This window comes from Narcine bancroftii, chromosome 12 (genome assembly GCF_036971445.1).
Source record: "Narcine bancroftii isolate sNarBan1 chromosome 12, sNarBan1.hap1, whole genome shotgun sequence".
Taxonomy (NCBI): Eukaryota; Metazoa; Chordata; class Chondrichthyes; order Torpediniformes; family Narcinidae; genus Narcine; species Narcine bancroftii.
In genome coordinates this window covers 79,414,495-79,432,567 of record NC_091480.1, presented here as the reverse complement: position 1 = coordinate 79,432,567, position 18,073 = coordinate 79,414,495, and positions in this window count along the sequence as shown.

Here is an 18,073-nt window from a genome sequence, read left to right as displayed (position 1 = left end):
TGGAGTTGAAAGCCGAGCTGTAGTCAATGAACAGCCTGACATAGGTGAGCTTGTGGTTTCTAGGTAATCTAATGTACAGTGGAGAATCAGCAAGATGGCATTTTCCATTAACCTGTTGTGACAATAGGTGAAGTGGGACCAGGTCCTTCCTGAGACTTGATGCATTCCATAAACACCCTTTTAAAGCACTTCATCACAGCAGACATCAGTCCCACTAGCTGATTGTCACTGAGGCTGGTCACCTTGCTCTTCTTGGCAACAGGAATGATGATGTCATTTTAAAGCAGGTGAGGGACTCTGATTGCTGTAGCAAAAGGTTGAAAATGTATGCTTTGATTGTTGGGGGACAAGGGGGTCATGCCAAACTTTCATTGTCTTCTTAAGTAAGTAGAGGCATTGGTGTGCATTTCTGACCTTGGCATCAATGTGCTTGTACCAGGTCAGATTATTAAAGATATTTATTCCTAAAAACTTGAAACTATCAGAGGATCTTTCCTGGACTCAACGTACTAATGCCATTGTGAAGAAAGTGTGTCTATCCCTCAACTTCCTCAGGAATTTGCAGAGATTTAGTATGACATCGGAAACATTGTATAGATGGGTGGTGGAAAGTGTGCTGACCGGCTGCATCAAAGTCTGGTATGGGAACACCAATACCCCTGAACAGAAAGCCCTGCAAAAGGTAATGGACACAGCATCACAGATAAACCCTCCCCCCCCCCACCCCCCACCATTGATAACATCTACAGTGAACGCTGCCATCGGAGAGCAGCAGCAATCATCAAGGATCCACATCACCCAGCACACACACTGTTCTCACTGCTACCTTCAGGAAAGAGGTATAGGTGCTACAAGACTAACACCACCAGGTTCAGGAACAGCTGCTACCCCTCCACCATCAGAATCCTTGACAACAAACTCAATCAGGGACTCATTTAAAAATTCTTACTTTTGTACTTTATTTTAACTTGGATTTTTTTCCCCTCTCTGTATTGCAGTTTGATTACATTTATTTATTTGTTTACATGTGTATGTTGTGTACAGTTTTTTTTAAAACTACCAAACAGGAAAAATAATCTTAAGGTGGTATGTGATCTCAGGCATGTACTCTGACGGTAAATCTGAAATCTGTATTCTTTTTGACTTGGGTTTTAACCCTTTAGCAATATAACCCAGTGGGAGCAAGGAACATTCTTATGTGGATTTAGGAGGTAATGGGGAAGGCAAGTCACTTTCATCAATTACTTTGGTTTAATGTTTTTAATAATTTTATTTTTATTCCAAGTTTAATACTTTAAATGTTTACGACTGTCGAGCTTTTTTTAAAAAAACTTTAAGAATAGTGATGGCTTTAACAGCCAGCAATGCCCCACCCCACCACTCAATCTGGACCCTGCCCCAATGCCCCAGGTTAGTATGGACATGGATGGATATAGGGTGGTGATGCTGGGTATGCAGACCAGTCCATCACAATCTGGCTCTGTCTTTCTTATTGATCTCAGTTGGACAGATAATGCCAGGACACCTGGGGAATTTTTAAGTCCTGCAATGCGATGTTGAATTTCCACGTGAGAGATGGATGTAGTCTTGATAAAACGTAATGGAAATGTCAATCTTCTGCAGTGGAAAACTCCTTTATTTCTACAATGTATCTGCTCAAGGAGTGAAAAGAATCCAAATCCAACAGACGTGGGTGAGAATGGGTCACCAAACCACCTCTCAAATTGCCAGGTTTATGGGACTACAATCCCACCTTTTACAGATTTGCTAGCAGCCTAAAACTAGAAGGTAATGGAGGAACAATACCTCATATTCCATCTGGGCACACTCCAACCAGAAGGCATTAACATCAACTTCTCCAGTTTCCATTAGACCCCACCACCCATCCCCTCATCTTTTCCTTGTCTCCTTTTCTCCAGCTCTCTTTCCTTTTCCCTCCCTTTCACAGCTAAAAATTACCCCTCCCCCCCATCAATTCCCACCTTTCCTCATCATATCCAATTAACACCTTTTCTGTTGTCTCCTGTAAATTTGAGGAACAACACCTGATTTTCTGTCTGGGCCCTCTTCAGCTTTCTGCTAACCTGCTCTCCTTTCTCCCTCCCTTCCCTTCCCTCTGTCAGCTCTCCACCCCCATCCCTCTCTATTCACCTCACCATCCCTCCTCCCCTTGCTTGCTGCTCTGCCCTCCTTCCCCCCTCTACCTGTTACCTCCTGCTTTTGTGACCATACCTTCCCCCTTACCCTGCTGACATTTTTCCATACCTCGATAAGGGTTCAAGCCCAAAAAATCAGTTACATATTTTTATCTTTGCTACATAAAGGAGATTCACCAGCTGAGTTTCTCCAGCATTGTTTTTAATATCACCTTTTGCCTGTTGGTCTGTACTCCTTCCTCTCCCATTCCTCCCTTTTCACCAGCTTTTTTTTTTAATATCGGCCCCTTGCCTGATTTTCGCTCACACCTTGAGGAAGGGCTCAACCCTGAAGTATTGGTTATATTACAAGTCAAGTTTATTGTCATCGGATTGTAAAAGTACAACCCAACGAAACAATGTTCTTGGGTCCTCAATGCAAAACACACAGGCACACAACCAGTCATTACACACATATAGACAAACAATACATACGCAGGACAAGTATTCATCTATATAAATAAATATTGTTTTGTACAAATGAGAGTCTCGGATGGTTAGTGTGAGCAGTTCCTCTGCCCATGGGAAGAAGCTGTTCCTCATCCTGGTCGTGCTGGCTCTGATACTCCTGTGTCTTCCCAACGGGAGCAGCTAAAAGATGCTGTCTGCAGGGTGGAAGGGTTCCTCAATTATTTTGCTGCTCTTTTCAGACAACACACTGTGACGCAGCCGGCCAGGACACCCTTGATAGCACTCTGACAGAAGGTTGACACATAATGGTGGCTGGTAGTCTTTCTCGCTACAGATTTCTCAGGAAGTGCGGTCACTGTTGCGCCTTCCTAACAAGTGAGAGAGATATTGCATGTCCATGATAGGTCACTAGTTAAATGAACTCCAATGAACTTGGTGCTCTACTACAGAGTTGTTGATGTGTAGTGGACCCATCTGGATACTGTGAGGCCTACTGAGTTCCTCGTGCATTTTGGTGTTTTTACTACAATCGGTGTTCTGCAGATTTTTGTGTTTCACTTGCTACAGAACTTAGTGCATCATTACCCCTCATTCATCTGGTGCCTCTAAGCTGAATGCTCTGCTCAGTTCATTGACCAAACTCAACACCACCTCATGGAGACAGTTTTCTTGCAAATAAAAAGAAATTAAATTATAAATACTGCAACAGAGGACCACTAAATGAGAGGTAGTACTCTGCATGAAGTTACAACTTGTGCATGATGCTCTCATCCTTTGCACCTTGTCCACCAGTAGATCCCTCTGCACTCTTTTCCACATTTCTGTACAATACTCTTCACATTGGTCTGCAATCTACATCCAATGCTTGCACCTGTGTGTCATAAAATGTGAGACTTGTGTTTATCCCTTGCCTTTAGTGACCTTTAGTCGTCCCTTAAATGGTGGCCACCAGTATACTGCAGGGTCAGTGGCAGCCGAACTTACACTTTCAGCTGCCACAGCAGCAGCGTGATAATCGTTCAGTGTTGGTGAAAGAATGATTATTGACAGAGCTGAAATCGCCTGCCCTTAACAGTAATTCTGTGAAAGATTTATGTCCATCCTCAACATAATAACATTTTAAAAATTGATACATTTCATAACCCTCATATATACTAAAATTTCACCATCTCCTGCATCTAATACATTTAAAAACCTCCTAAAATTTGCCAAAATTGAGGCCCAATAAATGTATTTTTTATGAAATGGAGAACATTGCACCATTTTATTTTGTAGGGAGTGAATGTTCACAGTGGCAGTGGGCTAAAATTAAGAGGTAATCAGTCACAAGTCTCTGTGCTGTGAATATTCCTCATGACACAGTCACCACATCAAGTAAAATCACTTTTTTTCCCAGAGAGTTTTCAGTGCAATTCAAGTTGAATAACATCAAACACAGCCTGGGAATTTGTGTCTAAATCCCTTCCAGCTTAAAAGTTGGGCCTTTAAATGCATCTGCAGATGCTGCTGCTCCTTGATAAGAAGCAGAGAGATGTAAGCAGCTTTGTGTCATGTTCTTTAATTGGATCAGTGGGAAAAGTGGAGCCAGTAAAATCAGGATCTTTTGCCAAGCTCCAGAAACAAGCTGTAAAAAAATCCTTGACTTTTTTTTTGAGCGAATTAAACTGTGCCATCCTTTGGGCTGACTGTGGAGTGTAAGAGGCAGCCTTCTTTGTCAGCTGCCTGTGGTTTATGTTTTGGTGTAACCAAGGCATTTTAATACATAGAGAGAAATGGATTTGTAAAACTGCAGGTTATGAGACAAAAATTATAATTTTTTTTAAAATCTGAAGCTAAAAGCATTTTAGGTGTGGGGACTATTAATCTTGCTGGAAACTTGTGTTCACACATTGTCGTGGGTATGTTAATGGCACTTCAGCTCCTGACAAGAGTACAGACACTTTTGTTATAATTTCTAAGAATTTTTTCCCACATTGCTTGCACTTTTAATCTAAAATGAAGCACATTCTGGACTGTGGAATGGACTTGCTGTTGATAAACGTGGCATCCTTTCCTCCTCCTCCTCTCTCCATCTGTTGTCCCATCTCCTTTTCTGTCTCCTCACTTCATTCCTCCTCTCTTTCTTCTGATTCTTCATTATGAAAGGCAAGAGCACAGTCCTACTTTGAGGCTGTCCAGAGAGAATGCTGGAGGTGCTATTCTACAACTAAGACATTAAACTAAGGCCTGTCTGCCCCCTCAAGGGATTGTAGACCAGCCCACAAAACTATTCTGAAGAGTGGTGCTCTCCAATGCCCTGTGGTTAACATCATTAAAATAATTAGGTCATGGTCATGATGCCTGTGAGATCCAGCTGTGCACAAATGGTCTCCCATGTTTCCACATCATACACCTCAGTCACATCATTGATGGTGAACCACATGCACTGACCACAGCCCCAAACCATGGCAGTTAAGATCAGTCTCAACTACCCTTGGGTAGAGTCTTGTGGTTCATCATTGATGACATGCTAATAAATTGGCTGAATGGCCTGCTTTGTTAATATAATTCATCACTTGCAGTAACTATTATTTGATATTCTTTAATTATGAAAGGTGTTATATTTTAATGCCAAATACCCCTTCCCCTCCAATCTATCTCTTCCCTACTTTCCACCCTCCCTCTATTTGTCTCCCCTCAGTGATGGTCTTGATACATCATCCTCATTCTTTTTCCTAAATGATACCATGGATAGATTCTTCTGTTTGCTCTGGTTATAGAACAATCCATTGGTTGATTGCCCAAAAGCTACCTTTTGGGATGAGCTGCTATAAAAAGCAATTCTGGCTGCAATTGCTTTGATTGCTTAGAATCTGGACAGAACTAAAGCTTATGCTGGGCACCTGGATTGTCAGATCTCACACATGCACGGACTATTATCTTCATCCATGTTTGGTTTGCAAAATTAGGGGACTGAGGTGCCACTGTTCCATCTGGATGACTGAAATTCAATACAAAAGTTTTAATGAACTGCTTGGATCTTTTCCACAATTTGTACTCTTTGTGGTACCAAAATCTCATCTTTTGAGATGAGATTTTAAGTTCGGATAGGAGCCTGAGAGGTAACCTTTTTTACACAGAAAGCGGTGGGTGAATGGAATGGGCTGCTGGAAGAGGTGGTTCAGGCAGATACAATTGCAACGTTTAAGAAACGTTTGGATGTACGCATGCATTGGATGGGGCTAGAGCTTTTTCTCGGCTATAGCCCCCTCCCCCTAGGACTCTGCTCAAAGTTTATGGGCCTCCTTCCCTGCGAAGCAGACATTTTTATCTGTACTCCTACCAACTACATAAAAAAACATTTTAAAAATTATGTTGCACGAGGTGAAAAGAAAACAAGGCTTTTATTGAAATGTGCTGTAGCCCTCCGAGGATGGGGGGGGGGGAGCTGCAGGGCCCTGGTTGAGAATGGCTGCTTGAGAAGGATAGGGGCCAAACACAGGCAGGTGGGGTTAGCGTGGGTAGGGTATTTACATCAGCATGGACAGGGTGGGCCAATGGGTCTGTTTCCGCACTGTGTGACTCCAGATGTTCCCATCATTGTAACGGGGGAAGGCACAATTTGAGAGAAGTTGACCAGCTCACAACTTCCACAGTTATGCTTTGAATACATGCAATTCAGCCAGCATTATGGTTAGCATAACGCTATTATAGCGCCAGTGACCCAGGTTAGAATCCGGTGCTGTTTGTACGGAGTTTGTATCATCTTCCTATGTCTGCATGGGTTTCCTCTGGGTGCTCCGGGTTCCTCCCACATTCCAAAACATGTGCAGGGTTAGTAGGTTAATTGTTCAGCTGGGTGCCTTTGGCTGGCATGGTCCTGTTGGGGCCTGTTTCTGTGCTGTATCTCCAAATTAAATTAAAATTAAACCCTTCACTGGACCTCTTCCAAGATGGCTGTGCTGCTGTAATGGACTTTCAGTGCTCCTCTGCAGGGTCCAATTCCCCAGACCTCACGAGAGAACAGGCTCTGGGGGACCAGTGGCTTGGCACAGGGCACCAGAGTGAGAGAACAACATCTCACCAAGAAGAAAATCCCTGGGAGAGGGCCCTAGAGGAGACCACTGCAGCGGATGAGCACACAGCTCAGCAGTCAAACACCTCACATCACATCGCAGGCTGCTGGTGATCGGCTTGTGGGGACCAGATACCGAGACTGGGATTCCGGATCAACCCTGACATCCTCGGGCACTGACAGCTCCTGAATTGCATTGAGAGTTTGGAACGAGGGCCAAGGAAAGTGACTTGGATGCTCAAGTTCAGGATAGGAGGGTGTGCGGTTACACACATTACAGAAGTGCAGATGAAGGTGACTTGCTTGCTCTCTGGTTTTGTCGGCAGATGTAGCCTGTGTGAAACCCACTGCCTGGCATGGGAGAAGTAGGTGGGTGGACAGTGTGGGAGGCAATGCCAGGGTAAAAACATCAAACACTGGAGGACATTTTAAGATAAGGGGTAGAAAGTTTAAGGTAGATGTGCAGGGCAAGTTTTTACACAGAGTGGTGGGTGCTGGGATCGAGCTGCCAGGAGTCATGAAGGAAGCAGAGACAACAGTAGCATTTAAGAGATGTCCAGGAGACACATGATCTGGCAGGGGGAGAAGGGATATCTATCAAGTGCAAGCAGCAGAGTTTTAGTTTTCTTTGGACAATGTGAAGGGCGTGCTCCTGTGCTGTAGAGTTTGGTATTTTCTGGCAAAGAAGCACAAGGGATTCTCTGCAGAGGCGTCACCAGAGTTGTAACTCATGGTGTGACCTCACGCACCAACCCCCCCCTCCCCCCACAATGGACCTCCTCCCATACTAGACCATACAGAATCCTTAGTAAAGTTTTTGGTACTAATGTTACTTGTAAATCATAATTCCTATATATCACTGAATGTAATAGCAGTGAGATAAATAACTGTCAAAATTAAAATTACACCTTTAAATTGCAATACCACATGCACAGCAGCAATGAAAATAACAGTGCATGCTTGTAGTGTGTGCAGACAAAACCATGTGATTCAAAGTATCATTGTAAGGATACAGGTAAAGGTTCCATCATTATCACATAATACATTTAGAATGTAACATGCATGAAATTCTCTCTCTTCCTTACGGTAGACAAAGTTAGAGAGTCCCTACTTTATCTAGTGCCCCTCAGAAATAAGGCCCCAGCTAAGGATGAACTCGCGACCCCAGTGTACAAGGCAGGTGCTCTAAACACTGAGCTATCAGATCCTCGTTGTAATTGGGTAATAATGACAGCTCTGACTGGAACTCATTAGAAGGTTCAAAAAGTAAATTAGCATAGAGTTTCAGCCTTATAGGTGTATTAATATGTGTAAGCTGGGCTTATGAAAAAACGTTTTTGTTGTTATAATTAACTGCAGGGATATTTTTATAAAAAAATATATATTTCTGCTGAAACTGCACAAAGGTTTTCGAGACAGTCATTTTGGTGTCATGCCCTCTGATGGTGTCACCCGGTGCGTTCCGCATCCCCCCCCACCCAGAGACGCCAGTGGTTCTCTGCTTCCCAGGCTCCTGATACCAGCGTTGAGTGGGTGCAAGATTCCCATGCACCTCTCAGCAAGTTATGTTTTCTCGCAGAGACATTGGGAACACTCTTGAAGAATTTCCTCAATCAGGTGATCTTTTGGAGGAGAATACGTTTTGCTGGTGTCAGATCTGCAACTAATGCAGTCCACCTACCAGAGCCAAAGAAGTCTGATTAGGGCCTCAGTGCAGGGGGAGTTGACCCAGGAGAGGACAGAGAGATTAACCTACTCACAGGTTCAGAAAGCTTTCCACAGACAGCGCTGAAGACTGCCGTGCAGTGTCTAACTGGTTAATCCTGCTCTCATCTACATCACCACAGTGCATTGCAGCTCTCAGCCTGGAGAATGGAGCTTGGAGCCCAATTAAAAGCAAAGCCCAGATAATTACCCATCCCTTGGTAAACAAATGAACAGAATGACGGCTCTCTATCAATTAGCCTGCAGCCATTTCCTTTAGCTCCAGGCCTCACCCAAGGCCATGGGTCATTAATTCCCCACCAAGTCTGCCTAAGTCGCCAGTACCTCAGGATGATATAGCACTGGGACTGACCCTCGCTTAAAGGCACAGGAGTCCTCTTAATTAGCCATGGCACAGTGGAACTCACTCCCAGTTTAAATTCAAACATCCAAGTTCGCAGCCATTTTTAGTAAATGGTTCATTCAGCACCATCTTCCAGTGGGACAATAGAAGTGAGTGAGTACACAAACCCCCAGTGCAGCTAAGTGACTGACATAATGCAGCAACTTGTGTTTCAAGCTTAAAAAGCTCTCAGAATCATCTCAAATTGCTTCAAAAACAACAAAGTTGTTTGAAGTGTACTCACTGTTAATCAGCACACAGCAGCCATTAAACACTGCGGACGGAGACCTGGAATCAGCAGATCATTTATTTTCAAATTTTTCAAGATTGGGAAGGAATGTAAAATGCAATTGGAGAACTCCTTCATTCTTAGATAGTGGCGTGGAACCTTTAATATTCATCATGGAGCACATTATAATTGATTCGATCAATATAAACATTCAGGGGCAGGGTTCAGGTATTTGACAAAGCAAAGTTCTCACTACTTTGTCCTAGCAACTGCTCCCAAGACCAGGACAGCACAGGTTGTATTCTCTCGCCCGCCCAGGCACTACGGCAGATTGGCAAGGAGAGGTTGAGGGGGATCTCTCATGGAGGGCTTTCATTGTGGGTCCTCCTTGATATTCAGCACTCAGAGGATGATCTTGCACAAAACTGCTCCGTTCAATAAACTTCTACCTGACTTCAGGTGGTATAGAATTCCTGTAACCCGGAGGAATCAATGTTTAAGGGCCCTGCTAGGCAGACCTAGCAGGGTAGTGAAAATCTGGTCTGGTCCAGATCATTGGGACTGTAAAGGCATTGCACTAACAGCAAAGTATCATTTTTTTACACCAGGATAACTACATATTTATTATCTTTTATACTTATTGTCTCTTTCTAATTCCCCTATTTACGAAATACCTATTCGTCTGCAGCAAATGATAATTTTGGTGCATATGTACATTGTATAGTGTCTGACAATAAATGTATTATCATTACCACCAACCCTCACCATAAACTACTCTGACCACCAAAAATCTGGTTGCATTATTGAAATGTCATTTTTTTTTACAACAATGGCAACTGTGAATATTTATCTATCCTTTCATATTTAGTATCTCCTTTACTGTCTTGTTATAATGTGGTGATTTAATTTATTCTATTGTAGTTGATGTATCATAAATTCATCACCATCATGTTCCACCAGAAATGGACCTCCTTAGCCTAACACTTAGCTATCATCCACACTCAGGGTGTGACATGGTCAGAACACTCCCAGTACGATAATAGAGGATGCTGCATTGATAGAGGTGACAGTATGTTGAATGTGATGGTTTAGTGTTCGAGCCCCTGTATCCAGGTCATACTTCCTTGGCTCCTGGTCCAAAATCACTGAAGATTTAGAAAGCTGTCAATACCCAAGGCCTCCAGACTTCACACCTTCACGATGCCTGGACTGGATTCCCTGCTCCCATAAGCCTGGAGCTAGTCTGAGGACTTTGGCCACCGATGAAGCACTGGAACCATCTATAACAGCTGCATTTAGTCATGTCAGTGTGTACACTTCATCCTTCCTCTCCCACACCATCAATCACATTATATTCCTTTCCTCTTGGGTGAATGTCTGGACTCCTCTTGAGTCTCAGCTCTCCACTCCCCATGGGATCAGGTCTCATGTTCCTTCCACTCTCTTGGTAAAGAAGGTTCTTCCAAACTTAATCTCCCTGGTTCCTACCTCCCCACAAGCAGATGCTCTTGCTCTGTGTCAACCCCACTGAACATCTCAGAATTCCAAAACTTTTCCATCAGATCCAATTCCCTCAATCTTACAGATATGGTACCTTCATTCATTATATAAGATATTGGTGACACCACATTTGGAGTATTGTGTTTAGTTTTGCTCACTGTGGTGCTGGAGAGAGTGCAGAGAAGATTTGCAAATTATTACCAGGACTTGGGGGGAGGGGGGGGGCCTGAACTATAGGGAGAGGTTGAAAATGCTGGGGCTTTATTTTTTTTTTCTTTTCTTTGGCTTGGCTTCGCGGACGAAGATTTATGGAGGGGTACGTCCACGTCTGCTGCAGGCTCGTTGGTGACTGACAAATCCGATGCAGGACAGGCAGGCACGGTTGCAGCGGTTGCAGGGGAAAATTGGTTGGTTGGGGTTGGGTGTTGGGTTTTTCCTCCTTTGTCTTTTGTCAGTGAGGTGGGCTCTGTGGTCTTCTTCAAAGGAGGTTGCTGCCCGTCGAACTGTGAGGCACCGAGATGCACGGTTGGAGGCGTTATCAGCCCATTGGTGGTGGTCAATGTGACAGGCACCAAGAGATTTCTTTAAGCAGTCCTTGTACCTCTTCTTTGGTGCACCTCTGTCTCGGTGGCCAGTGGAGAGCTCGCCACAGAACACGATCTTGAGAAGGCGATGGTCCACCATTCTGGAGACGTGACCCAACCAGCACAGTTGGGTCTTCAGCAGCATGGATTCGATGCTTGCGGACTCTGCCAGCTCGAGTACTTCGATGTTGGTGATGAAGTCATTCCAATGAATGTTGAGGATGGAGCGGAGACAGCGCTGATGGATTTATACCTTGGAATGAAACACTATGATCCGCAGATTCTGTGATTGTGGGGAAAAAAACATTGAAATGTTGGAGGAACTCAGCAGGTCTCACAGCGTCCATGGGAGGGAAAGATATATTGCCGACGTTTCGGGCCTGCACCCTTCTTCAAGGAAAGATCAGAATGTATCAGAAAGTCTCAGAATTCAAACGATGGGGGAGGAATCCAGACCAACAAAAAGTGTTAATTCGATGAGATACGGGACTAGGTGAGAATTTATCAGTCTGTGTGAAAGGAGACAACAGGGGAAGAAGGGGGGTGGGTTTAATGAAAGCCAGAGAAGTCACTATTAATGTCATGCAGTTGGAAGGTGCCCAGTCATAAGATGAGTTGTTTTTCCTCCAATTTACCTGTGGTCTCAGTCTGTCACTATATGAGATCATGGATAGACATGTCAACAAGGGAATGGGATGGAAAATTGAAATGGGTGGCCACTGGGAGGTCCACGCTATCGCAGTGGACAGAACTGAGGTGCTCAACAAAGCGGCCTCCCAGTCTGTGTCCAGTCTCTCCGATGTAGAGGAGACTAGTGACCAGCCACCTTTCAGTCAACTTTATACAGGAGCTCTATCAAGAGACTTCCGGCCAGCTACATCACAATGTGGTACGGTTGTTGCAGAGCATCAGATTGAAGGTTAATCCACAGGGCCATAAAAGAGAATCACTGAGATCTCCCTCCCATCCTTCCTCCCCCAATGATTTGTTTTACCGGGATCGTTGTTTAAAGAGAGCTCACAAAATCCACAAGGACCCCTACCACCCCACACACATCATCTTTCAGTGACTCCCGTTGGGAAAAAGATGCAGAAGTATTGGAGCCAGCACCACCAGGCTGAAAACCAGCTTCTTCCCTCGGGCAGTGAGATTGCTGAATGACTGCTGAACTAATAAAGCAGCTCCCCATGACTCCACTGTTATTAATCATATTTCTTTTTAATATATGTAAATAATATGTATATAGTTTCTGTGTATATGTCTAGTTTGTCTGTATGTGTGTTACGTATGTTTGCACTGTTTATGTACTGAGGACCGGATAACACTGTTTTGGTGGGTTCTACTGTTATAAGCAGATGATATAATGAACTTGAACCAGTGTGGGTGGGACATTTTGGTCAGCATGGAAAATTGGGCCGAAGGGCCTGTATCCACACTGTCCGACTCTATGGCTCCATCTCACAGGTTCCTTTAGAACAGCGTGTCCATCAATATTCTGGGTGTGCTCTAGCAGCAGGGTTTAAATTCTGAGCTGAGACTGCAGTCTGATCGAAGGCCAACATTTCATCCTTTAAAAGGCAAGTTAATTAACACTGCATCGAATGTGCACATGAAAACATTCTTGCAATTTTTCTTTTCTAAATCTCAGAAGCAATAATTTAATGAACCAGAAGATTAATGACAGAATGTGCTGAAATATTAAAATGTTCAGACCACATTCTGAATATCAATGTGTAAGTTGCTGCCTGCTCCCAGAGATGTAGTGAATGAAATTGTAGCATTCACAACCCACCGATTGAAGACATACCTCTGATCTTTGGTCTAAGTGGCCACTAGCGTCTCTAGGGGGGTGTAGTCCACACCATCAGAGGGGGTGACACCAAAATGACTGTCTATAAAATTTTTGTGCAGTGTTTCAGCAGAAATGTATTATTTTTTATAAAAATATCCCTGTAGTTAGTTATAACAGCAAAAACATTTTTTGTAAACCCAGCTTACATGTATTAATACACCTACAAGGCTAAAGCTCGATGCTTATTTACTTTTTGAACTTTCTAATGTGCTCTAGTCGGAGCTGTCATTATTACCCGATAACAATGATGCTTCGAATCACGTGATTCCGTCTGAACACGCTATAAGCAAGCGCTGTTTTTGTTGCTGCTGGTGTTTTTATAGTCACTGCTTTTGTCAAATTTTCTGGTGTTTTAGCTACAATATAGTAGTCATTAGTATTTGTGATTTTCAAGTAACATTAGTGCAAAAAATATTACAAGGAATTGTGTATGGTCTGTTACGGGAGGAAGTCCATGATGGGGGGTGGGGTGACACCATGAGTTACTGCACCGGGTGACACCAACCTTTGCACTTCCGAATTTTGAATTTTATCCTCATTTAAATAATAATCTGCCTGATTATTTTTTCTTCCATACATTTCTCAACATTGTATCTCATCTGCCCACTTTCCTAAGCCGTCCAAGTCTCTCTGTAACCTTTTGGTTTCTTCAACACTTCCTACTCCACCACCTATCTTGCTGTTATCTCAAACTTAACCACAAAACCATTTAATTCATAATCTAAATCATCAATATACATTGTATAAAGAAGTGGCCCCAACACTGACCCCTGTGGAACACCAGTAGTAACCGGCAACCAACCAGAATAGGATCCCTTTATTCCCACCCTTTGCTTGCCTGCCTATCAGCCAATGCTCCACCCAATCTAATATCTTTCCTGTAATTCTCATCTTATTAAGCAGCCTTTTATGCGACACCTTACCCAAAGCGTTTTAAAAATCCAAATACACAACATCCACAGCCTCTCCTACGTCCACCCTACTTGAGATTTCCTCAAAAAATTCCATTAAGTGGGTCAGGCAGGATCCTCCCTTCATGAAGCCATGCTGGTTTAGACCTATCATACCATGCACCTCGAGGTATTTCATAACCTCGTCCTTGAGGATTGACTCCAATAACTTTCCAACTACTGACATCAGACTAATAGGCCTGTAATTTTCTTTTTCTGCCTCCCTCCTTTCTTAAACAGCAAAACTACATTTGCAACTTTCCAATCCTCCAGAACCATCCAGAGACTATTGATTCCTGGAAAATCATGTCCAATGCCTCCACAATCTCTAAAGCGATTCCCTAAAAATTCATAGGTGCATATCATCCAGTCACAGGATCACGAGATAAAGGAGCAGAAGTAGGCCATTCAGCCCATCGAGTCTGCTCTGCCACTCCACCACGAGCTAAACCATTTTCCCATCTAGATCCAATTTACAGCCTTTTCCTCATATCCCTTGATGCCCTGACTAATTAGATACCTATCAACTCCCCCAGTTCAGGAACAGCTGCTGCCCCTCCACCATCAGACTCCTCAACAACAATCTCAATCAGGGAGTTATTTATGGACTCTGGCCGCTACAGGGACTGAGGTGCGATGGGGTTAGCCAGGCCTGTGGTGGGGAATGAGGGATGCTGGGGTGTAGCCTGGGCCTGGCCTTACTAAAGTTCAGCCGAGAGCCTAGGTGAAAGTTAATCCATCACTGGTGAGTGAGTTTATTTACCTTCTTACTCTGCTTGTATATACTTTATATTTATTTATTTATATGCTTGCGTATATACCAGGTCTTTTAATCTGTAAATGACGATTGGTGTTCCGCGATTTCCAAGTGCTCCCCATTAGAGTTCCATGAGTTTAAAAAGTTTGGGAACCCTGCCTTACAGAGACCTTATCCTCCACCACCCATGTCCCATTTGCCTATTAACGTATCACCACTAGACCTAGACCCCTGCCCAGGCCCCTAACACCAATCCTTGTTCTCCAGCCACCATCTAATCCACCATTGTTAAATATTATGTCATGGTTGAATCTAATATTTCAAATTTCAGTGTTCTTATTAGTGACATCACATACATTTTGGGCAGCATGGTTAGCATAGCAGTGAGAACAACGTTGTTACAGCGGCAGCAATCTGGACCGGGATTCAAATTCCACGTGTTTGTAAGGAGTTTGTATGTTCTCTCCATGATTGGGCTTTCCCCGGGGTTTCGGATTTCCTCCCACTGTTCAAACCTTACAGGGGGTATAGGTTAATTGGGTGTAAATTGGGCGGCACGGACTCATGAGCCAAATGGCCTGTTACCATGCTGTATGTGTAAATTCCAATTTAAATAAAACGCTGAGATTCTTTTTTCCTGCAGGTGAGGCAGAATGACCACTGATTTGTACCCCTGTAGTGTGAACATGTGAACAAATAAAAAATTGTAAACAAATTGTGTAATGCAGAGAGGAAAAAAAAACAATAAAGTACAAAAGTACGAGTCCTTAAATGGGTCCCTGATTGAGTTTGTTGCCAAGGAGTCTGATGGTGGAGGGGAGCAGCTGTTTCTGGACCTGGTGGTGGGAGTCTTGTGGCACCTCGACCTCTTTCCTGATGGCAGTAGTGAGAATAGAACGTGTGCTGGGTGGTGTGGGTCTTTGATGATTGCTGCTGTTCTCTGACAGCAGAGTTCTCTGTAGGTGTTTTCGATGGTGGGGAGAGTTTTGCCTGTGATGTTCTGGGCTGTGTCCATTACCTTTTTCAAGGGTATTGATGACCCTGTACCAGACCGTGATGCAGCCGGTCAGCACACTTTCCACCACACATCCGTAGAAATTTGCCAGGGTTTCCGATGTCGTACCAAACCTCTGCAAACTCCTGAGGAAGTAGAGGCACTGATGAGATGCTGACAGGTCACTGCATTTTGAGTGATTGCTAGTTTTGGAATAGTGGTGTCATTGCCTACATTGTCCCACTTCTTAAAGTAGTTCAATGTATAACGTGCCCTAGAATATTTCACAGAAGTGACACCACAGGGTACAGAAGCGTAAAGCCTTTTCTCTCTGTTTAAATCTTGTGAAAACTTCCCTGACAAGCTCTGAGCAAAAGGTCGAACAAATCGAGACATTGATAAAGAAATACTGGGTTTAAATGAAATGAATGTTATTTAATTTAAATCCAAAAGACCAGTGAAAATAAATCAAGACACAAGCTGTTATTTAATACATTTGGATTTAAAGTTGCAATATATTCACATTAAAAATTAAATATTTATTCATAAGGAAATGTGGACAGTCTGTGGGATTTATCTGTACATTCTAATTTTAAAGGTCATGATACTTGCAAAGATTTCACAAATAGGTCTCCAATCCTTTGTGACTGTATCGGGGGAGATGCACGGTCTCCTGAGTCAATCTAGTATCAATATTGTGAGGAATTGGATTTTGAAGTGCTTTGAAAAGTGGATCTGGGAGCTCAGTGGACAGAAAATCAACATTCCTTACTCTGTTTTATGTTTGACTCCAGACTTAGTAATAAGTAAAGGAATGGTAACATTCATAGCAGAGTGCACTTATGTACCAGTCACTGGAGCAAATTGTAGTAGGTTACACTGTGTTGGACTTGTAATCCTTGGTATTCAATCCAGTGATCATTAGTGATCAGAGGTGGAGAGGGCGAGCAAATTTAAGTTCTTGGGAGTCACTATCTCAGAGGATCTATCCTGGAGCAAACATACGAATGGCATCATGAAGAAAGCACGACAGCACCTCTACTTCCTCAGGAGTTTGCGGAGGTTTTGTATGACATCAGGAACCCTGGCAAATCTCTACAGAGCTGTGGTGGAAAGTGTGCTGACCAGCTGCATCACAGTCTGGTGTGGGAACACCAATACCCCTGAGCATAAAGCCCTCCAAAAGGTAATGGACACAGCCCAGGGCATCACAGGCAAAACTCTCCCCACTATCGAGAACATCTATAGGGAACGCTGCCTTCAACAGTGATCATCAAAGATCCTAACCACCCTACCCACCTACCACTGCTGCCATCAGGTAAAAGGTACAGGTGCCACAAGACTCACACCACCAGGTTCAAGAACAGCTGCTCCCCCTCCACTATCAGAATCCTCAATGACAAACTCAATCAGGGACTCATTTAAAGACTCTTACTTGTGCACTTTATTGGTTTTTTTTGTTCTCTCTGCATTGTACAGTCAGTTTGTTTACGTTAGTTATCTCTTTACAATTCTTTTATTTGTTTACATGTTTACACTGTGTACAGTTTATTTTTTGCAATACCAATTAGTGGTAATTCTGCCTCGCCCATAGGTAAAAGAATCTCAAGGTTGTATGTGATGTTATGTATGTACTCTGATAATGAATCTGAATCTGAATCAGAAAGGCTTGTAACATGAAATAATGTTTGGTGCAAGTTAACATTCAACACAAACTGTGAGACCAAGGAAACTGACATCATGATGACCAACATTCTCACCCCCTGAATTTATTTTTCAGGCCTGGCACCAACAAATTGTGTGCCTGGAAGGTTCTGGCAAACAAGGTAGCTGGGAATCTGGGAGATGTCGACTGATCCTCAGGACGGAAAAGGAGGAAGTCAGAGAACACCAATGAAGTTGGTCAAGAACTTCAAATTCCTGGGCATCAACATCTCTGTCGATGCAATCACGAAGAAGGCTCACCAGTGGCTATACTTTGTTCTTTTGCTTTTAAAATTTTTTAAATCAAATTTAACATATAAATCCTACATATAAAGTCTTTTAATAAAACCATTAACAGGTCATATCATATATATATATATATATATATATATATATATATTATCTTTCTTTGGCTTGGCTTCGCGGATGAAGATTTATGGAGGGGGTATATATATGGATAGAAAATAACGAAAACTACATTAGACAATCCCTTGATCTAAACAAAGGGTAAGTTCTGTCTAATTTAATGATATGATCTATGACAATCATATTTAAACCCATGTTTAACAAGTTTTTAAAAAAACTAAATCTAAATCTAATCTACCCCCTCCCTCTAACCAAGGTCACCTTGTAGAAAAAGGATGTAAAGCTGTGGATCAAGTTGCGACCTTCAGAAACTAGACAGAGAATCTCCAGAACATCCAAACTTCTTAAATCTTCCAGTCATGATAGTATT